The sequence below is a fragment of the Myodes glareolus genome, chromosome 8 (assembly GCF_982192425.1).
Source record: "Myodes glareolus chromosome 8, mMyoGla1.1, whole genome shotgun sequence".
Lineage (NCBI taxonomy): Eukaryota > Metazoa > Chordata > Mammalia > Rodentia > Cricetidae > Myodes > Myodes glareolus.
Genome location: NC_142033.1, coordinates 9,566,508 through 9,590,243, shown reverse-complemented (window position 1 = coordinate 9,590,243; position 23,736 = coordinate 9,566,508). Strand labels below are relative to the sequence as shown.

Sequence of the window (23,736 nt, the reverse complement as noted above, 5' to 3'; positions counted from 1 at the left end):
TCAACTCTCAGAACACTGCAATAAGGCATTCTTCCCCTAAGAAGGAGAATGCCCAGGCTCCGTTTAATTTTTCAAATTTTATGAACCCATGAAAACATGTTTTTAAGTCAAGGAGAGAAAAGAGGGTGAACTTCTACTCTCGAGGCTGGATTACATTAGCTATCCAGATAGTGGGCCTCTATTGGGAGCCTTCCTCCTCCTGTAGACATCGCGCTGGGTAACCACCTAGAAGACGGCCTCTGCAGGCTGTGGCTCCCATGGTGCTCTGCAACTTCCTGGGCCACTTGACAGTTCTGTGTTAACCAATGCTGCCGAGGGAGGCCAGGCCAGACGTCTGCATATCCTTCCAATGTGTGTCAGAAGAACTGTGATCCCTGTGGACGACAACAATGATTTTATGTTGTTTGGAAACAAACCAAGTAAGAAACATGCAAGACCCACACCACAGGTTTTCAAACACAGACAAAAGAGGATATTATTGGTGGGGCTGGCATTGTAGCTTAGGGCCAACCCCTTAGTGCACAAGTGAGGCCCTGGGCTCACTCCACAGACCTCACATGCACACAGACAAGAGTTGACTTGGGATGGACTCAGTTCCTGAAGAGAAGCACAGACAGAGGGATGTCATTTCCATAAAACTTCTAGGACTCCATCCACGTTGGTCCTTGCCGGCGGAAAGCACCTCAGCTTCTGATGAAATCATCACAGAGTGTCACTTTTGATGAGAACAGAAAGTAAAAAACTATGTAAGCAGCTTAAAGCAAGGTCTCCAAAAATCTCGGTTCTAGGGAAGTCCTTGCTGAAGGCCAGAAGAGGGCTCTGACTTAGTTCCTTGTTCTCTCTCCTCCTAAAGGAGCACTTCTGCCTAGACCAGTGGTTCTCAACCTTCCTAATGTTGTGGCCCTTTAAAACAGTTCCTCATGTTGTAATGACCCCAACCATAAAATTATTTTCATTGCTACTTCATAACTGTAATTTTGTCACTGTCATGAATCATAATGCAAATATCTATCTGGTATGCAACCTTCCCAAAGGGGTCGTGACCCACAGAGCTCTCTATGTGGGTGTCATTGAGACTCCAATCTAGACATAAACTCCTGATGTGGGATTCCCCTTTGTATTCTGTGAATACCATTGATTTAATGAGTAAAACTTTTTCAATCAGTGGCTCAACAGAATAGAGCAAGGCGAGAATTCCAAGCAGATAGAGGAGGAAAGAAGGCAGAGTCAGAGAAGCCATGTAGCTGCCGCAGGAGACAGACACCAGATGCCAGACAGAACCTTACTGGTAGGCCACAAACATGTAGCAATACACAGATTAATAGACATGAGTTAATTTAAGATATAAGAGCTAGCTAGCTATACACTTAAGTGATTGGCCAAACAGTGTTTTAATTAATACAGTTTCTGTGTGGTTATTTAGGGTCTAGGTGGCCTCTGACAACAAACTCCATGATAGAGATGGATTATATCTATTTCTGAATTTCAGCCCATCTCCTAAATGATGTTAGGGTCCCCCGCCCCCTGCCCTCAATTAAGAGATCAATGTAACCTTAAAGATCTTCCAGGATGGACCTTCCGTAATGGAATCTACCTCTGGTCCTGGGTGAAGATATGACCTCCTGAACTGCTACAGAGATTAGAACATTATATACGGCTGTGTACTCCATTAAGAGTCAATCCAGCTGGGCCAAAAGACAACCCTTTAAGACGGCTGGATCACCTAAAGCCAAGTTAAAGAGATGGCAAGAATAATTATCTGCTTAATAAGATAAGGAACTTTCCTTCCCGGGAACCCTGCCCTCTGTGCACTCACTTACAGAGCTGCCACCATGCAGCTAAGCCTGCCTGCCACTAAGTCATGCTGCTGCTTGCTGACATCCACTGCTGAATATGCCAGCCTGGCTCAAAAGACACATCTTTCTCTGCTCCTCTCCTTCATCTCCCTCCCTCCATCTGCTGCCAGCATTCAAAGCATGGCCAAATCAAAGTCTCTCTCAAAGTCTGGCCAAATTATTTATTAAGACAACTAAGAACCCAAAGGGGGTGCTCCAATTTCCTTCCTATTATAGGGCACTCAATGTGGGGCTCTCTGGGGCTCCCAGTAACACTTCCATGTGTAGACAGGATGGTGGTGGGGTCTCTGGCTGGTCTTCATTGATATGTCTTTACTTACCAGTCATGGTATAAGATCACAGGGACTGTCTCTTTCCTCCCTCTATGTTCCCCTTCCCTCTTAGTACAGAAATGCCTCTGCTTATAAATTTTCCATTAAAGATGGTCACAGGTACGGACAAAACAGAGTTTAGGAGACCCACACTGCCCACTGCAGCAGATGGTGTTAGTAACCACACACTGCTGGTCACTCGGGGATGAGAGTAGGATTTGTACACAGCCTGGGATATTTTATGAACATCAGTGCATTGTCAGTTTGAAGAGTATAAAAATGAATGTCTTAAAACACTGCTAAAAAGAAGCACATGCTTAGGATGGAAAAAAGTAGAGATTTTTTTTCAAATTCTCAAGTCAAGGGACAATGGTAAATGTTAGAAGGAGCCTATGGCAAAATTGGCGAGAAATTAAGTCCAAAGAATGAGTGATGACTTAGAAGCAAAGAGTGGAGCTGGAAGAATGAAAAGGGCAACTTGCTGGGGCCGCAGCTAAAGGTTAGCGGCAATGAATGATCTTGGCCTAACCTTTTTAGTGCTGATAAAGGGCAGGAGTTCAGGAGGGAATGTAAGGCAGAGCCTGTGAACGACAAATCAGAGAGAAGCCAAGGGTAGTTCGGGGGCTGAGAGCTGCACATTCAGGCTGTCAGAACATCAGAGCAGCAAACGGCTGACTGGATGGCAGTGGAGGTGCCACCATCCCTGCAGGAGTAAAGGTACTCTAAGAGACGCCTATGCCTCTTTCTTCAGCCATCAGACTACAGAGCCAGTAACTGGAAATTCCCCCAAGGACTTAGGGTTTCCTTGGGAGACTCATACTTGGAAAGAGGAAGATTTAAGGTCTGGTGCCCACTGGGGAAGAACCTGTCTCTCAGGAAGAGATTTTACAAAGTGCCAACCACCGGTAGGACAGGTCAGGAGCCAGGTTCCAAGACAGGAAGGCAGTTTGGTCAGGACTATACCGGGACCAGGACTGCTTAGCCATCATTTCTCTTGCCTTCTGTTTAACCCAAAATGTCATGCCAATACCCCTGCTGGGGAGGCTGTTACCGAACCTCTTTGTTCTTCTTCCCATTGTGGTCACAAGGAGTAAATCCCCTTTGTCTGCTTTTCATTATTAATTGCCTTTTTAAGTTGTCATACTGAAGGCCATTGACCAAGGCTAGCTGGTTAGGACTGTTAGGGCCTAGGCTTTGAGCTCCAGTAACAAGGACTTTGTAGACAGCAGAAGTCCATGGTGAGGAAGGCATGCAGCAGAAGATGAAGAAGTGTGTTCCTAGTTTAAAGCTTTCTGGGGAGCACTGCTGCCTGGAGCTATGGAAATGAGGTCCAGACATCAGTAACTTAAGTGGATCTTAGTCATTTGGGGGTGATTTCTAAGAAATGGAAGCTAGGGGCTGAGAATATGGCTCAACAGTTAAGAGCATGTACTGCTCTTGCAGAGGAAGCAAGTTTGGTTCCCAGGACTCATATTGGATGCCTCACAACCACCTGTAGCTGCAGACCCAGAGGGCTCCGGTGCCTCTGGCCTTTGTTGGCACACTCTTGTTTCCAACCCCTACATATACACATAAACAAATAAGCCTTTAAAGAAGAGGAAGAGTTATGCCTTTAAAAAGGACAGAAATGGCAGCTGGGTGTGGTGGTGCATGTCTATAATCCTAGAACCGGGCAGGCTGAGTCAGAAGGATCATGAGTTCAAGTCCAGCTTGGGCTATATAGTAGGATTGGTCTTAAATAGAAAGCCATACAAATAACCTTTTAGGATCTAAACTCTTCATATGTGGAATGGCTACACTACAATACTGTGTACGCAATTAAAACCATTGACATTCCATGTTCGCCTCCTCAGTAAGCTCACCCGTAGTAAGTAACTCATTCAGCTATTTTGAAAGAGAGCTATTAACACCATCATTACTTGTCACTGTGGAAACAGAATCTCAGAGAGAGAATGAGCGCATGGGCATTTTCCTTCTCATATCTTACACTCCTGCAGCCGCCTCCCCGTGCGGACCGATTAAGTGAACTAATATCTCGAGGCCAATCCAGACGATAATTCTGTCTGTGCTTCTTACCATCTAAATTGTCTTGGCGTTTTGATTTCCCGGGTCACTTTGGGTCACGTTCTCACCTGGTCTCGCTGTGAGTCTGGCCTTCAGAAAACCTCCAGGGACCTGGAAGAAACGTGTGGCACCAGGCAGCAATTCCAGGATTGGCTTTAGTGATTCTGTGACAGCTAAATGGTGTGCTCTGAGAATGTGCTCCTGATAACTCTTAGAAAGCACGTCACAACACAGCCTCTCGGTTGAGGGTTCCTCCTTGTTTGGGGACATTTTTGTATGAATAAAGAATGCCCAGGCATTCTCAGACAGGGATTAGCCTTTCCAGTGTCCCTGTGTAAATTGTGTGCCAAAGAAGACTCCACACAGGTCAACCTTACGTGTTAATCCTCCCTTAGCACATTTGATTGGATAGAAGAGACTAAAATGGGATCAAGTAATTAGAAAATACTGTGTCAGAGGAGGGCACACTCTCGAAGCTCTGACAGGACAGCCCGCAGGTGGCTAATCTAAATATTCATTTGGGGTATCGGAACAGCTATCAACAAACTCATTTTGAAGACAATATTTTCACTTCAACTGTCAGCCAGCAATGGGTCTCCACAATACATGGCTTTCAGCCATTGTGTCGGTAAGAGAGAAATGTACTTAACTTCACAAATACCAATGAATCACACCCTTTTCATTTTAAAAGAGAGCCCAGAGTCATTCTTTCGAAAAACTAGCTGTCGCAAAAGACATTAACCTCGTAAATCATTTCTTGGAAAAACTAAGAAGTTGTGAGGCAAATGGCTTTGTGGTGACCCAGTTCATCTCTTAGACACAGGCACTGTGATTTCAGGCGCTTTTTGTTTAGACAAAGCTTCCCTCTTATGCCCCTCCTGGCTGTGTATCAAAGTGTGGAGCATTACCTGTTATTGCACATAGAGTTCGGGTTGCTTGAGACAAGATCTCAGGTAGTCCAGTAGACCAGATTCTGTGTCCTTCCTACCTATGCCTAGCAGAAGTAGAGTGTGCATTAAGCTAAACTCCTACCTATTGACCCCCACTTCAGGATCATGAGAGAAAAACCTGGGAACAGGGTGTGATACCTGCCCTTTGCTGCGTAGACCTGGTCAGTTTGCTGCATAGGGGTGGTCAGTTGTGCTAGGGGGCCAGCGGGATGTCCTGCCTTTTCCCCCAGAGCTGTCTCCTGCAAGGCAAAAATCCTAAGCTACCCAGATAAAATAGAAAAACTGGCCTTTGGAATAAGACAAAAGAATATTGATTTAGATAAGCAATAAAAATAAATCAGGTTTGGAGAAGGGGGGAAAAAATCTATGCCCAGAAAGGCAACAAGCCAACACTGTTGAAGAAGGTATAGAAAAAAAAGTTTTAGGTCCTTAAAGGAAGAGTCAGGAGATCCTCTTCGCCCAGAATTCTCTACTGCTCCAAAGCACAGGTCTTTTATTACTGGGAAGGAGGCAAGTAGGCTGAGAACCGTAATCCCAAGATTCAGGCCAAAGGTTGATTCTGAACAGAGTAGCAAAGAAGCTCACACTCTTCCAATAAGCCAGCAGGGAGACAAGCAGGAGGCAGCTGGGGCAGAAAGGGCAAAGAGAGGTAGCCTCGGGTGCGGCCTGAGCTCGGAGGTCTGAAAGCTGGGGGCTGAGGATTTAGAAAATTGCTCTGGCACCCTGGGCTCTACACTGGGGGACATCAGCCAACCACTGAAGCTTGTGGACAGACCACTGAAGCTTGTAGAGCGCCCACTGAAGCTTGTGGAGCACCCAATGAAGTTTGTGGAGCACCCACTGAAACTTGTGAACAAACCACTGAAGCTTGTGGACAGACCACTGAAGCTTGTAGATCACCCTCTGAAGCTTGTGGAGCACCCTCTGAAGCTTGGGGAGCACCCCCTGAAGCTTGTGGAGCACCCCCTGAAGCTTGTGGAGCACCCCCTGAAGCTTGTGGAGCACCCCCTGAAGCTTGTGGAGCATCCTCTGAAGCTTGTGAAGCATCCTCTGAAGCTTGTGAAGCATCCTCTGAAGCTTGTGGAGCACCCCCTGAAGCTTGTGAACAAACCACTCAAGCTTGTGGAGCACCACCTGAAGCTTGTGGAGCACCCCCTGAAGCTTGTGGACAAACCACTCAAGCTTGTGGAGCATCCACTGAAGCTTGTGGAGTACCCACACTAATGAGAGCAACACCATCATCTAATGCAGTTCAGCCCTGGTTGGTTGGTTCATTCTGTAATCCCTGCCATTTGTTCACACAATAGCAGCCCTAAAATGAGGTATTCTCAAGAATAAAAGTAATAGACCTTGGTCTCTTTTTGTTCTTCTTTTATGTTGACAGTGTTTAGCTCTTGGGAGTCAGGTCTCTACTCCCACCATGCAGGTGCCCAGGAGCAAACCCAGGCTCAACAGCAAACTTATTTACCCACGGAGCCGCTTCACCCACCCACATCTGATGCCTGAGAGCAGAAATAAGGGACAACCAATGCCGCGCAAGACTGTTGCTAAAAATCTTTGCCTGAAGACTTGGAGCTAAAGCCACACACCTGCCTGGAAGGATTTTGCATTAGATTAGAATAGTAATCCCTCTTTAGTCTGGAAAGTATTTATTGGAAAGAGAATAGCTTGTAAAAACAATCACTTATTCTTTTGACTTGGTTAATCAGCACAATGGAGAGCTAGGGTATTTAAAATTCAGGTCCAGAATCCAAGTATCATCATCTGCATGGCAAAATTATTGAAAGGATCAGAAATAATTTGTGTAAAGAACAAATGTAAATACACAGTTAACAAATGAGGCTGTCATTGGCTACTAAAGTGAATCAGGATGCCCAGCGAGACCCTCACTGTTATCAACAGTCAAGGTGGGGTCGCACCCACAGACTGCAGAACCCGCACTCCCTGACTCCTGCTGGAGGAGGTCTCCCACGCTGTGGGAGAAAGCACTGTCTCATTCTTCCAGGGGAATTTCCTGTACACAGAAATGAACAATGTGGGGAAAGAAAAGTGAGTACTAATGCAGTTGTTGTACACATGCATACACACACCCATACACACACACGTACACGTGCACACATACACATACACCCATATACAGACACATACACACACACGTACACACGCACACATATACGTACACCCAAACACACATGTACACACACATACACCCACACACATGTACACATACACACATGCACACAGATGGACACACATACTCACTCACTCACTCACTCACTCACAGAGTCTCCCAACACTCAAGCAGGGAAATTACCCTTACACACAGAGAGAGACAAGTGACATTTTGAGTTGGAAATTTTTTAAAAGTCAAAATAAGCCGTTGAATTGTCTGCCAGCCACACTGACTTCTTTCTGAATTTTGAACCCCTAAGAGGGAAACTTTTGCATTGAGACTGTCAGTTGGATCCCAGTTCATCTCTGTCCTGCACCCAGATGATTCAGCAATCAAAATCTCCTTCAAAGGACCAAGAGCTGAGTTACAGCAGTGAGAGAATGGCTAATCCCTTCCACCCACTTTCAGCAGAAAGGAATAATGAGACACGGGATACACTTGGAGAGTTGATTTTTTATTAAGTCTGTGGAGCTGAATTCGTTCAGAATTTTCATCTTTGGCAACTCTGTCTGGGTGCAGGGGAAATACTCAAAGAAACAGAGTTACTTTATTCTCAACATTTTTGTAGACCTAAGATAAGATGCAGAGAGATGAAGTTAAGTGGAGTGGGAACGGTCTGGGATTCGGGGCTGGAAACCAAAGGCAGGCTGCGTCCGTCAAAGGGAACATGAGACCAAGAAGAAAGAGTTATTTTCATAAGGATGTTCAGAAAGATTAAATCAAAGCAAGATGGTGAAGTGAGGAGAGACTACAAAAGCGTGAGAAACAAAACTCTCTGTCTTCCGACCAGACACAAAAGCACGGTCTGCTAAGGAATGTGGCAAGTGGGTTTTTCTCTAATAAAGCTGGGAAGGAAGGGAAGCATGGGACAGAGGGCACACTGTGAGTTAGGGGAAAGGTCCCCATGCAGAGAAGAGCAGAGCTGACCGGCAGGGGAAGCAGAGAAGCAAATGAAAGCTGCAGAGACACGGGGACAAACAGACAGGTACCTAGGACAGATCACCGAAAGCAGATTTGCTGCAGGGATAGAATTATGGGAGAGAGCAAACGATGAGATGAGCAGAGAAACTCAGCCAGTGGTTGACAGACTCCTGGTGGAGCATCCTACTCTTGCATCCCAGATCCAAGTTGAGAAGCTCTAGAAAGAAGGACCAAATGGCTTCCTGAATGTGCTCTCTTGTTCACTGTTCAGTCGCCAGCATCTTCACCACTGACTGGGGTATAATGAACACTCAGTATAGTAAGTGTTCAGTGAGTTGAAGAAGAAACATGTGAAGAAAACAGAGTGAGGATAAGAAATAACCCAACAAAGTACCGCATAGTACTTTATCCATTATCAAACAGCAGGTTCACAGGCGGGATAGCAAGGGACTGGTTCTGCTATAATTGAACCAATTTTAGTTTTCCCTGATTCAGGAACAGTCCAGGACCCCAATGAAACAGGCAGTGTGCAAAGCCAAGAGGGGCTGACTTTGGGAATTGATCATAGAGACATCTGTAGTCTCCACATCGCCCCTAAGACTCAAGCACACAGTCAGGTGTCTGCATGTCATCCCTTGACCTCCTTTGGAGATCAGTTCTATAGTTTCCACACAATACAAATAACCAACCAAGTCCTGAATATGTTCAGTCATTCAAAGCCTCTAATGCCTGAATAAGAAATGGTCTATCAATCTAACAATTGGCAGGGAAGGATCCATGGTAAATCTGTTAGGCAGATTTCCTAACAGCCCTCCACAGAATCAAAATTAAAGGCAGAGGGGTTGCCCAAGAAATATGGGGCCAGGATGGTTATGAATCTCCAAATGATTCATCTTCCCCACAAAAATCCCCAAAGTGGAAGGCAATGCTGGCAAGGGTGGGTTGGTGCAGATGGCCTGACTGCTCTGCCCGGGGTATACCAGGTGGCCCGACTGCTCCACCCTGAGTAGATCATGCTCAAAATATAGGGATATACTTAGGGTCTGGGCAAATGGGGAGTTTTAAAGTAAAAAGCTGACAGGTTGAAAAGTTAGCAATTCTTAGACCAGTAAAATAAACAAAGTCACAGGGTAAACTCCTGCACCAGAAGACAGCTGGAAAATGCTCGAAATTACAACACAAAAAAACAGTTGCCTCTATAGGACCTGGTGCTGATGCAGGGAAACCTGAGCTTAACTGATGAGTTAAAATGGGTGGACACATATGTGGGAGCTGATACTCCCAGGTGACCTAGTCCCAAGTGGCTCTGATGCTTTTGTGACTTTTAAGTCCAGGAGCTAGAGTAGGTTTCCACAGTAGAACCACACACACACACACACACACACACACACACAAACACACTCACATACACACACACACACAATTTCCTTGTGCTCAGATGTAGAGGGAAGAAAAGGGGGCCATTTTTTTCTTTTTTCGTTTTCTTGAAAATAGATTCTTTTCTCATATAATCTATCCTGACTATGGACCCTCTCCCTCTACTCTCTCCAGTCCCAACCCACCTCCCCTTCAGATCTGCTCTCTCTCTGTCTCTCACTAGAAAAGTTCAGGCTTCTGAGAGACAATGACCAAACATAACCAAACACCAAACAAAAACCATCACGTCAAAGTTGAACAAGGCAAACCAACAGAAGAGATAGAGCCCCAAGAGAAGGCACAAGAATCAGAGACCTGCTCGCTCACACACTCAGGAGTCCCATAAAAACATTAAGCTGCAAGCTATAATAGAAACGCGGAGGACCAGGTGCAGAACCTTGCTGGCCCTGCACTTGCTGAATTCAGCCTCTGGAGGGAGCCATTTCTTAAATGCACCAGCTCATTCTGTTCTTTAACAATGTCCACCAGAAAGAGAAACTAGCTATAGAGGACATGCTGGTGCTTTCTCAGAACATTGGCGTGGGGACAGGAAAATATTCAGCTGAAGCTTGATATAACCTTCCACACGTGAGGAGGGAACATTTGTTCTAAAAGAAGACTTCTTTTAATGAGGAATACTTGTGACATTCCCAACAGAGGCCTAGTCACAGAACTACAGGGGGCTCCCCTTCCCTGACTCCTCCCTTCTATACTCCCAAAAGTCAAGCCTATGCACAAACTCTACCCAGTATATCGTGTCTAGAGGGCAAAAGAAAAAGTGCAAGGCATACTGAAGACAAAAGCAGTGTGCAGAGGCAGAGCAAGTGTCAGAAGGAGCTGCAGCAGAGAGGGCAGCGTTATCAGGCAGGGGACTGGAAGCAACTGTGTGACTAGCTAGATGCTCTGCCCCATGAAACAGGCGCCCAGTGAGAGTATAGGCGGAAAATCAGTAATCATGGTCACCGCCTTGTCGGCCCACAAAACTTGGAAATGATGCTACAGCAGAGGCAATGATCTCTGATGGGCTTTTAGGAGTTGCAGATACAGCTGGAGAAGGAGTCTTCAAGAGCCACGAGTCAACTCTGCAAGTCCTAACAAGCAGTTGGGAGAGCAGAACAATAGGAGACAGGAGGGAGGCAGGAGAGATGGCTAAAGCAATAACTACAGACTTTCCAGGAAGCTCAGGGAATACAAAGCAGGTAAATGGGGTGGGGAGAAGAGCAGCAGACAGAAATAAATAATCCTATGTGTAGGGCGACAAAAGAAATCAAAGACACAGAAAAAAATACTGAATAGTCTGGAAGGAAAGAATACAGCCCCTTTACCTATTCAGAGGCAGATAAAAACATCACTCAGTAAACAAGAAGACAGTAGGTTGAAGGACTTGAGGTTTAAAAGGAGAAAGCATTAAATGAAATTATCTCTGAAAAGTGAAAAAAAATACATTCTCAGACCTAGAAAACTGATGGGGTCTGTTGCCCGTGTCTGCATTTCACAGAACATGAAAAGAAGTATAAAAGCAAGAAAGAGAACCATGCAGGTCAGAAACGCAATGAGCAGAAAGAAAGGAAAAACACCAAAGAAGGATGAATAACTAAAAAACTCCATAAATGTTCAAAGTAATAAGAGCAGAAGAGTGTCTTTGTGTATCCTTATCTACATATGTAGCTCTATAAATGTATATTTAGAGAGAAAGGGGCCTGTCTGTGTGCTTTCGGATGGGAGAAATGCGTACAACAGTGGCATAAGGGACCGGAGGAGGAATTCAAATGTCTTCATTGAATACGGAATGCTAGATGTGAGGTAATATAGAATCATTTCAAAGTGAACTCGAGTTAGACATTATAAGCTTCATACATTATAAGCTTTAGGGCAACCGCTATTTTTTTTTTAGGGTAACATGCCTGTTATTCAAAGAAAGACGATGTAATCATAAAATAATCGAATCACGAAAGACCAGACACAGTGATGATGCCTGGAATTCCAGCATTCTGGAAGCTGAGGTAGTGGGATCTTAAATTCCAGCCCACATGGGCTATACAGCAAAATCTCAAGAGCAGATAGACAGACAGACAAGGGTGCTAGAGAGATAATGGCTCGGCAGTTAAGAGAGCTTACTATCGTGGTTCCCAGGACCCACAGCAGGTGGCTTCACAACTGTCAGGAACTTGCTTCAGGAGTATTCAACACCCCTGGCCTCTACAAACTCCTGTAAGTGTGCATGCATGTGTGTGTGCAATAACTTAAAATCATAAAAATAAGCCTTTAAAATCAATAAACTAGAGATCAACCCATAACACCAAATGAAATTACAAACTAGAAATCAATAAAGATTGTTAATGAAATTCAAAGCTTGTTTATTGAACAAAGATCTATAAAATCATTAGCCTCATGAACAAATGCATTATTAGCATCAGAAATCATTAGTCTAAGAGGTGCTCTCTCTAAAGATGCCATGGACATTAAAAAGATCCCAAGGTACGATTTCCCAAACTCACAGAAGGAGAAACGGGCATTCTGAGTAGAATTACATCTACTAAAAGAGTTAAGATTGACAATAATTTTCTAAAATAAAAAAGACCAGGTCAAGACAGGTTTATTAGAGGATTCTGCCAAACTATCCTAAATCTCTATTTATGCCATTATCTTTCAGGAGGTAACAATTGGGGGAATACATCCGAACTTATTCTATGAGATATTATCACCATGTGGTTGTTTTAACTCTTTACTCTTTTTTTTTTTTTTACTGTTTTGGCCCCCAGCTCCCAAATAAATACACACAGAGTCTTATTATTCCTCGTGAGTGCCCTGCCTTCGCTTGGCTTGTTTCTAGCCTGACCTTCTTAGCTTAACTTATCCCTTCTACCTTTTGCCTCTGGGCTTTTATCTTCCTCGAGTCTCTACACCTTTCTTTAGTTCTTTCTCCTTGGCTTGCTGTGTAGCTGGATTACTAGACCCTGATGTCTTCTCTATTTTCTTGTCTTGTTTTGTCCTTGTCCTTGTCTGTCTTTTCTCCCCCTGATTTCTTCTCTGTCTGGCAGCCCCACCTGTCCTTTCTCCTGCCTAACTATTGGCCATTCATCTCTTTGTTAGACCAGTCAGGTGTTTTAGACAGGTAAAGTAACACATCCTCACAGAGTTAAACAAATGCAACATAAAAGAATGTAACACATCTTTGCACCATTAAATGTTCCACAGCATAAACAAATGTAACACATCTTAAGCCAATGTTCCACAACATCACCACAATACCAAAGCCATTTAAAAATATTACAAAAAGATGGCTACAGAAAACTACCTCTCATGAACATAAATGTCATAAGCCTCAACAAAATATAAGTTGTCATCATTGTCTAAAAAATATATTCTCTGACCAAGCATGACTCCGTATTGGAAAATCAATTGCATAAACCAGAAACAGGCAAAGACAATTATACAATCTTATTAAGAGATGAAGACAAGCCAGGTGGTAGCGGCACACGCCTTTAATCCCAGCACTTGGGAGACAGAGGCAGGCAGATCTCTGTGAGTTTGAGGCCAGCCTGATCTACAGAGTGAATTACAGGATAGCCAGGGCTACAAAGAAAAACTCTGCCTCAAAAAATAAAGCAAAACAAGAGAGAGAGAGAGAGAGAGAGAGAGAGAGAGAGAGAGAGAAGACAAAAGTATCTGATGAAGCTAAACACCCAGTAAACTGGGAATAGAGGGAAGCCTCCTCTACTTGGTCAATGTCCTAAAAACAAGAAGTTCCCACTAAGACCAGAAGCAAGACAGGGGTGTCCCTTCTCTGCACAAGTTTTGAATACCATACTGGAAGTCCTAGCTATGAAATAAGACAAGATAAAGAAATGTATACTGATTGAGATAGACCTCATTGTTATTCACAGATGGCATGATTATCTTTGTGCAGAATGTAAGGGAAGAAGAAGAAGAAGAAGAAGAAGAAGAAGAAGAAGAAGAAGAAGAAGAAGAAGAAGAAGAAGAAGAAGGGCCATGCCAGAACTTAAAATCAGGCTGTACAGCAAGGCTGTCAGTACAGGGTTTGTGTACAAAATCCAACCAGGTTTTCTATACACCAGCAATAAACAAGTGGGATTTAAAATTAAAAACACAATACTGCTTAGCATTAGCACTCCTGGAAATAAAACCACTGACTAGAAATTTTATAAAATATTTTATAAAGTAAAATATGCTTTTTGTATACACACACACACACACACATGCACACACACTATGTGAGGGAAATTACAAAACTCTGATGAAAAAAATCAAAGATTTAAATAAATAAGTGATGATGTCCCATGCTTATGGGTATGTGGGTTCAGTGTGTCCAAGACACCACTTCTTCCTGTTTGATCAAGTCACTATAATTCCAACTGAAAACCCAGTAACATCTTCTATAGATACAAAGTGATTTTATAACCTCTACATGAATAAACACACAAAGAACAGAATAGCCAAGACAATATTGAAGGAGAAGAACAAAGAGAAGGGTTAGAATCATCTGGCTCCAAGATATACTGTCTATCTACAGTAGTCAAGACAGTGTTGTATGGGGGAAGCAGACTAACAGATTAATGGAAGAGAATGCACCCCGGAAATAGACTCACAAAAATACTCAACTGAGTATAACAGAGGAGCGAGTGCAATAGATAGAACACATGCAGTGATTTCTCAGAAAATTAGAAAACAACCTTCCTCAAGACCCAGTAATACCACTTTTGGGTATATATCCAAAGGATGCTCAATTATACCACAAGAACATGTGCTCAACTATGTTCATAGCAGCATTGTTTGTCATAGTCAGAGCCTGGAAACAACCTAAATGTCTCTTGACCAAAGAATGGATACATGAAATGTGGTACATTTACACAATGGAGTACTACACAGCAGAAAAATAACAACATCTTGAAATTTGCAGGCAAATGAATGGAGCTAGAAAATATCATTTTAATCCCAGCACTCAGGAGAAAGAGGCAGGTGGATCTCTGTGAGTTTGAGGCCAGCCTGGTCTACAAGAGCTAGTTCCAGGACAGGCTCCAAAACTACAAAGAAACCCTGTCTCGAAAAACAAAAAACAAAAAAAAAAAGGAAAAGAAAATATCATTTTGAGTGAGACCGAGACCCAGAAAGACAATTATAATATGTACTCACTCATAAGTGAGTTTTAAACATAAAGCAAAGAAAACCAGCCTACAAATCACAGTCCCAGAGAACCTAGACAACAATGAGGACACTAAGAGAGACATACATGGATCTAATCTACATGGGAAGTAGAAAAAGACAAGATCTCCTGAGTAAATTTGGAGCATGGGGACCATGGGAGAGGGTTAAAGGGGAGGGGAGAGGCAGGGAGGGGAGCTGAGAAAAATGTAGAGCTCAATAAAAATCAATAAAATAAAATATAAAATAGAACACTTGCATGCAATCTTCTCAACAAAGAGTCCTACAATAGCTAGATATAGTCACACTCAAAAATCTGCATTTAGCCACAGACAGAAAGGTAAAACACCACCCTGCACAACTATGTGAAAATGGCAAAGGAGCAAACCCAAACAATGCTGGATTCGATAGATGGTTTTCAGGTAAGACAGCAAATATAATCTGAGACTCAACAAGCTGTCACTGACCTGGAAATGTCTCCTGCACCGAAGACATGGGAAAATAGTTACAAAAGACCTATCTGATAAAGAACTGGTTTTCAAAGTATACAAAGAGCTCTGAAAAGTTCATTAGAATTTAAGCAAGGGACTGAAGAAGTGGCTCAGAGAGGAACCTGACCCTCCCTAGATGCCCTAGAACCTGGGTTCAGTTCCTAGCACCCACAAGGCAGCTGCAACTCCAGTTCCAGAGGATCTGATGCCCTCTTCTGGCTTCCACAGGCACTGCATGCATGAGACTCACAGACAAGTGAGCCTTATACATAAAATAAAAATAAATAATTTTTCAAAACTATGGACTCATAAAAATGTGCCAAATATCACAATATATCTCATTTTTTTAAAAAAAGAAACACTGGTGGTAAATTAGCAGCACATGGAAAGAGACCGTACGACATATGCCATCAGGTAAAGGCATCATAGCGTGACAATGGAATACCACTACACATCGACAAGAGTGTCTAAATCCAGAACAGTGACAACACTGAATGCTGGCAAGGATGTGGGACAAAAGACAGTCGCACCCACTGCCAGTAGGCGCACAAAACGATGCAGACACTTTAGAGGACAGCTTGGCCATTTTTTCTAAAAACTAAAAATTGTCTTACCATATAACTCAGTCATAGTGTTTCTCGGCACATTTATTCAAATGAGTCTAAAATGTACGTTCACAAAAACAAAAAAACAAAAAAACTTGCTTGTGAGTGTTCATAGTAACTTTATTAATAATTGCCACCAAGATGCCCTTTAGTGTCAGGCTAAGTAAACTGAGGCGTGCCCAGACAAGTATTGAATCATTATTTTGTGCTAAGATGTGTTAAGCTGGTGATGAAAAGACATGAAGACCTAAATGCATATTACTCCCCCAAGGAGGGTGCCCAGAAAAGGCTGTGCCCCATAAGAGTCTGGCTGTGTAACATTCTGGCAAAGCCTGAAATGTGAAGATGAGAAATGCATGTTTTCAAGCATGTGGGAGTACGAGGGGTGGAGGGAAAGCATACAGTGCCACCGGGGGAGTGAAATACTCTATGATTCTGAACAGTCCTTGTCATTACACACGTGACCAGACCCATAGAACACAACACCGAGACTGAACCCGGATGTGAGCTGTGGCTTCTGAGAGTGACAGCAAGTAGACATTCATCGCTTAGGACAAGTGTACGGCTGAAGAACACTGATACCAGAGGGTGTGCGTAGACACGTGTGGGGTAGAGGTGTATGGGACTCTGTGTGTGTGTGTGTGTGTGTGTGTGAGAGAGAGAGAGAGAGAGAGAGAGAGAGAGAGAGAGAGAGAGAGAGAGAGTCGAGGGTACAAACATGCTCTCCATGTGGAGGCCAGAGCAGGACATGGGATCTTTTCCTCCTTTTCCTCTATTGCTCTCATCTTGTTGCCTGAGACAAAGCCCGCCCCTGAATTGGAAGCTCACCGTTTTGCCTAGGTACTCAGCAAGCTCCTGGGAACTGCCTATCTCTGCCCCATGCTGGATTACAGGCATGTGCAGCCATGCCTGGTTTTTTACATGGGCACTGGATATTTGAACTCAGGTCCTCATGCTTTCAGAGTAAACAGTTTCACACACTGAGCCATCTCCTCGGCACCTACACTGCGTTTTAAAAATACGAAGAAAACGGGAGCACGTCGTTGGAAGGTAGGCTTGAGACTAAGTTAGGGTGCTACTGGACCACGGGAGCTAAATGACGTCCCAGGACGAAGCCCCTCCGCTGTCTTTCATCCTAGAATGTCACTGTCAGACCTTCTCATCTCTTCCTGGGGCTTTAAAACAGCTCCTCCGTGCTCCCTCAGGCTTGCTCTGGATTGCAGCATCTCTCTCACTCTCTGTGGGTTCCCTGCCCTTCTGCACATCTGGGAAGACGGGCTAATCTTTGGGGTCACCCCCACAGCACTGGTTCCCAGCAGAAGCTCAAGAAACCCCATGGAAAGATGAGATGAGCAGGTGATTTCTGATAGCTGAGCCCTCTTTAATGGTCACTGGCCTGGTGATGAAAGAGACACTCCCAGATAATTGTTCAGGAACTTTCCAAAACAGTCTTTGTTCTTCACTCTGCATTTAGAAACGCCCGGGGACATGCGGACATGTGTCCTGACAGAACCACCCATAAGGAATCAGACTCTAGCACTTTTGAAGTGGAAAGAGTAGAGTGGTCTCCCATTCTTACGGTGCTAGAAACCTGGACTATGATTGTTTTGGCTCAGCTCTTGTTAATAAAACAGAAGAGCCCTTGCCTTCTCATCTGGGCGTCTGGGCTCTTGACATCAATGCAAGGGCTGATTGTCCCAAAGCATTGCTAATTGTATAGCGACACCATTTATATTGTAGAATAGGAAGTGACATACATATCTAACCACAGCACAGAGTTGGTTAAATAAACTATCACACCCTCAACTGAAGGATTTGCCTGTAGGCTTTGACAATGGTGTCTATGATATAAAATTGAAGTTAAAGGCAAAACATAAAATCCCATATGCAGTGTGACTGCCATCATGCCAAATACACCAAATATATGCCTGAACATAGAGATGGCAGAATGTTAACAGAGACTGTGTTGATGTGAAGGCTGTGGGTGATTCTGTTTCCTGTGCTTTTCTCTAACTCATTCTCTCTCTCTCTCTCTCTCTCTCTCTCTCTCTCTCTCTCTCTCTCTCTCTCTTCCTCCCTCCCTCCCTTCCTCTTTCCCTCCCTTCTTCCCTCCCTCCCTCCTCTTTTCTCCTCCCTCTTCCCTTTTCTCTCTTGGCAGTTTTGCAATCTCAAGATTGAACCTGTGCCTCAAGCATGCTGGGTAGGTATGCCCCAGAAAGCTGTATCTCCAGCCCTATGATTTTTAATATTTCACTCTGATGGTAAAAACTCAAAATCAGGAAATCTCTTCCTCACTAATTGAGAACACTGCTATTTTCTGCTCTAACACTTTTGGCTCGCGGTATTGGGTATGTTTGCCTGAAAGAGCAGAGACCTTACAGCACAGCCATGAAAGCAGAGAGAAAAAAAAAACACAGTTCTGCTTCCAAGCCAGCAGGTCACCAGGGCTAATGCACAGGGGAGGGTGGGGGTGGGAGGGAGCTCTGACTATCCAACAACCATTTCTCAAACTTTCCTTTCACAAAGCTGCGTGGAGTAAGTATTACACTGTTACCCCCATTTTATGATAAAACAGAGACAGTGTAACTAAATGTTCGCCGGCAGGTGGGAGCATGGCCCCGGATCAGGACGGTCTCCTCTTCTCACGAGTACAGTCTATGCCACACCTCCTTTGTGCAAGGATGCTTGGGTCGGACAAAGGCATGGTATCTGTTCCCAGGTTCAGCCTGAACAGATTCTGTGCTGAGGGGCCTCCAGCTGACTGCAGCCTGGCTGAGATGATCTTGAGTAACCTCTGACTCCTCACGTTATCCCAGAGACCTGAGCACAGCATGGCCCCAAAGCTGTCCTCCTCACTCGTAACTCCATTGCTTTCGGGGCAACAAGCCTGTTTATAAATGCTTTGGGAGTGGCCAGTGTTGCAGACCCCAGCTAACTTGAACACTGTGCATGGCAGTTGCCTAGCTAAAGGGAAAGGATGTGTTAATCCCACCAGGTGAGAATAAGATCACTACCACAATTTCAAGCCAAATCTGAAGCAGGTTTTAATTAAATATTGGATGACAGACGCTGGTGAGGTCCATTCTGACATTTCCAGAAAATGGACATGAACTATGTCGGCCAGGTGCTTATGAAGGCAAATCGAGAAGCCTACATACTTGCTGCCTTCATCCAATCAGGTCTCCTGATGCACTTCCTGCTTACATGCCTGACGCCTATGTGCGATCAAGCTTATCAGTGCAACAGGATCAAACAAACCTGTGTGGCTTGTTATCTTATGTGAGTAACAGCCTCCTGCACCTCAGGAAGTAGCCTTCCTTCGGCAGGGGGCTTACAGGTTAGAGGCATTTTTGTTTTATGGATCTCCTAGGCACAGTAATTGAAACATAACTTTGGCTGACACAGCTGCTTTCGTCTTGCTAACCCTATTAATGGGCACCCTTTCTTCGTGTGCTAATTGAAAGCAGTTTCACCTTGCAAATGGTGGTCAGCCCAATGCACTTGGCTGACACATGGGTATTCAGAGGTGTTCTAATACCGGGCCTCATTTTCTGTACACAGAAACCTACTGGTACCACACGTTCGTGGGGCAGAGGGAGGACCGCAAGAGAAATGAGCAAGACACCTGGAGACAATCAGTCATGTCGGAGCTAAGTGTGTCCCTACTTAGGTTAGACACCACCACCACCTCTGGGAAACAAAAATTTTTCATGAACTCAGTCAAGCAAGAAAATGATACCCGGTGAGTGAAAACCCATCACACAGGAATGAAATTCAAAACAAACTCCCCCTCACGGATAGTTGCTTTGTCTCGCTGATGAGAAAGGCCTTAAGAAACTGTTCCGTTCTTTAATGTACTATTCACCCAAAGGAGGCTGCAGATGTTTGGAGTTATTTGGCTCGCCCAATGCTAGTCTACTCAACTGTGTTCATCCAATAGTATTGCTAAGGAAAATCTGGGCCTAGAGAATTGACTCAGTGGTTAAAAACACTTATCGGTGTTCCAGAGGATCTGCGTTCACTTCCCTGCCCCCACATCAGGTTGCTCACAACCACCTATAACTCCAGCTCCAGGGAATCCAAAGGCTCCAAACTCCTCTGCCACCTGCACTCATGTGTACATACACACACACATACAAACACACACATATGCATAGTAAAAAACAATAAAAATGAATTTTAAGAAATTAAATCTGCTTGACCCAAGTATCTACTTAGCTTCGAATGTGAGCAAAGACAGAGATTGTCGGGAAGTCAATATTACATGAAAGTCACAGTTTACTATAATATTAAAGAGGCCTTTGGTTTTTGCCAGTTGTTTTAAAATATGGTGTTTGGAAAGAGTAAAAACAGTTTATTATCTATAATCACACAATTTGGGGTTAGGAAAGACTATTGAGTTTTTAGCTTACCGCAGTGCCCATGTGAACATGACCTAGGAAGGAAGAGCATGGTACCCCCTGTTCACAGCTGCAAAAATTAAGGCTTAGACAATATTTCCTCAAGTTCATCTGGTTGTCAGAAGAGTTAGACTTAACATGGCACTTCTTCAGTCCCCAGTTCACACTTCTAGGATATGCCCCTTACTCATTGAATGTAGGGAAGAATCATCTACAAAGACCACTCGACCCTTTTAAAAGATTTTAACAGTTCTTTAATGTATGCAGTTTCTGAGGAAACCCGAAGTGGGACATTCCAAAGGGCTAGAAACATTGCTCTCCCGCAACCAGGCATAATCCAGAAGCAAAGCGAAATGAAACACAGCAAACCAAGGGCATGGTGCTGACAGGTTGGAACGGAGGCATTCTTTTTCATTCCTCTTGCTAGACACCTTCCTTACAGAAGCTTAGAACTGTAAGAATGGGATGAAGGAAGGCTTTGGGCCCCGTTCCAAATAAGCACGTAGCTGAGCCAAAAATACTTCAAGGTATACCTTTGCTCTTGCTGCGATCGTCACTGTGAAGCTGAGACCAGTGAAAGGAACTCAAAGAACAAACGGTGAACCAATAATAGAGCAGAGAAAAAAAAACAAATGTCACGTGCTTGACCCACGGGTCTCTCTCCTCCACCTAGCCTGCATTACAGTCTGATCTGGTAACAACAGGAAGCAGCTGGTGAAGGAGAAAGTGCCTACCGGGGACAGCATCTGTGACTGGTGAAAAGCTGTGTGTGCCGAGGGTGTGCTTGGGTATAGTCACTGCATATGTGTGCCAAGGGTGCTTGGGTATAGTCACTGTGTATGTGTGCCGAGGGTGTGTTTGGGTATAGTCACTGCATATGTGTGCCGAGGGTGTGTTTGGGTATAGTAGTTGTGTATGTTAGAGATGGTTAAAGGGAAAGCTGGGGATGAGTGAGAAGATCAAGATGTCCAAACTGAACCTGAGGACGCAGAGACAATGGGGACAGAAGCCCGAGTCCCATAGTGTCGTCATGAACTTCCCTCCTGCCCATGTTTATACAGTGCTGACGGCTCCAGGCTAAAACTGTTCATGTTACAGCGTAGAATAGAACAGAACAGAGCGGAGAGGCACAGAGTTGAGCAACTCCCACTGATGCCCTGACTCTCATGCCTGTGTATTCCATCTGTGCCTGTCTTGGGTGTACATCCTGAAAGGGACACAATGGTGAATCAGTCACAGTGCTGAAAGCCTAAATTCATATACATTCTAAACTAGCAACTAAATTATTAAAATTATAATTTGGAGTTTATATTTAATGGTAGACTCTGACAAACCAGTCTTTTTTTTAATTATTTTTTATTGAGCTCTGCATTTTTCTCTGTTCCCCTCCCTGCCTCTCCTTTCTCCTCTTCAATCCTCCCTCAAGGTCCCCAGGCTCCCAATTTATTCAGGAGATCTTGTCTTTTTATACTTTCTACTTCCCATGTATATTAGATCTATGTATGCCTCTCTTAGTGTCCTCATTGTTGTCTAAGTTTTCTGGGATTGTGGTTTGTAGGCTGGTTTTCTTTGCTTTATGTTAAAAAACCACCTATGAGTGAGTACATGTGATAATTGTCTTTCTGTGTCTGGGTTACCTCAGTCAAAATAATGTTTTCTAGCTCCGTCCATTTTCTTGCAAAATTCAAGCTGTCATTATTTTTTTCTGCTGTGTAGTTAGTACTCCATTGTGTAAATGTACCACATTTTCCTTATCCATTCTTCGGTCGAGGGGCATTTAGGTTGTTTCCAGGTTCTGGCTATGACAAACAAAGTTGCTATGAACATAGCTGAGCACATGTCCTTGTGGTACAATTGATCATCCTTTGGACATATACCCAAAAGTGGTATTACTGGGTCTTGAGGAAGGTTGTTTCCTAATTTTCTGAGAAATACCCACACTGACATCCAAAGGGGTTGTACCAGCCAAAAGAACACATAATCCAATTTAAAAAATTGGAGTACAGACCTAAACAGAGAACTCTCAACAGAGGAATCTAAAATGGATGAAAGACACCTAAGGAAATGTTCAACATCCTTAGTCATCAGAGAAATGCAAATCAAAACAACTCTGAGGTTCCATCTTACACCTGTAAGAATGGCCAAGATCAAAAACACTGATGACAACTTATGCTGGAGAGGTTGTGGGGAAAAGGAAACACTTCTGCATTGCTGGTGGGAATGCAAGCTGACAAACCAGTCTTAATGTGGAACCCCCACTAACATTGCAAGTGGAAACCTTCAGACATTCATTGGTCATTCCTGAGAAAGTACTGGAGAGTTGAAGGAGTGACATTTGTTCTAAGACCCCAAGGAATAACTGTGGCAAAAGCAGGTGAGTGAGTGGGACAGAACTAGGAACTGAGAAAACTGAGAGGGTACAATGATGGTGGCAGGTTCTATTAATGAAGAAGTCTTTCAAATGTCTTAGAAAATATCTGTCTATACATACTATCACACACACACACACACACACACACACACACACACACACACACACACCGTAAACATTCAAAATGCAACCAGAGCTTAAAAGCTGGTGAACATAGGTAACGGTTATTGAGTGGTTCAATATACCTTCCTTGAAACTTTCCAAGGCCTGAAGTTTTCCAAAATTAAAATAAAATTTTAAAAAAGTATATGAAAGAATAGACTAGCCCTGCTCTGGGGTGGGCCCTGTCCTGTGGAGCCGGCATGAAGCACTGAGACTCAGCCAGTGAAGCGATCCCTCCAGTTAACATCTTCGTGCCTCTCCTTCTGTGTCTGCTCTCCTAGCACTGATGACCGTCATGTCAGCTAGTGTGCAGGGCTCTGTCCTAGCCTGCACGACTGTACTGCCTATCACAGATAATGTCCACAAGCAAGGTCCCCCGTGAACCAAGCTGATCACCCAGAGATTCTTCCTCAGGTGTCACTCTTCACAACCACAGGAGACTTGAGCAAAGGCAACGGACCTCAAAAGCTGCAGTGAGCGTGCCCCGAAGCAGCCTGCCCTCCGAAACTGCTTTCCTCCTCCTTTATTTCATGATCAAAACAAACTCCTGCCAGGCATGCTGACACACCCCTGAAGTCCCAGCACGTGGAGGTTGACATGGGATCACCATTTGCTCGAGGCCACCCTGGGCTTCAGGGAGACCCTGCCTCAAAAGGGAACACACTGTATGCTCCCGTCCAACCATCAGTGGGTGTTGTAGGACCTTGTCATTCCCCCTGGTGAGCAAGAGGAAGGCTGCTGACTGCACACAGCTCCGAGCTTGCCTCTTTCCAAAGGATGAAAACAAACCATTGCTTGGGGTTCCCCTGGCTCCCGTGGAAACAGATGTTTGCTTCCGAGCAGACACAGTGTG

At 44.2% G+C, this 23,736-nt stretch overlaps 1 long non-coding RNA gene across 2 annotated transcripts in view; it reads right to left on the bottom strand.

Moving 5' to 3' along the window:
* LOC125396255 (uncharacterized) overlaps positions 1-23,736 on the bottom strand; it is a 42,897-nt gene continuing 19,161 nt past the window's right edge. Inside the window, exons 2-3 of one of the 2 annotated variants that reach the window (XR_007230766.3) lie at positions 4,244-4,342; positions 1-374 (exon numbers count right to left, since the gene is read on the bottom strand). This is a non-coding gene — a long non-coding RNA (uncharacterized LOC125396255). The remainder of the gene's footprint in view (positions 375-4,243; positions 4,343-23,736) is intronic. The other variant, XR_015738487.1, reaches the window with a different exon arrangement.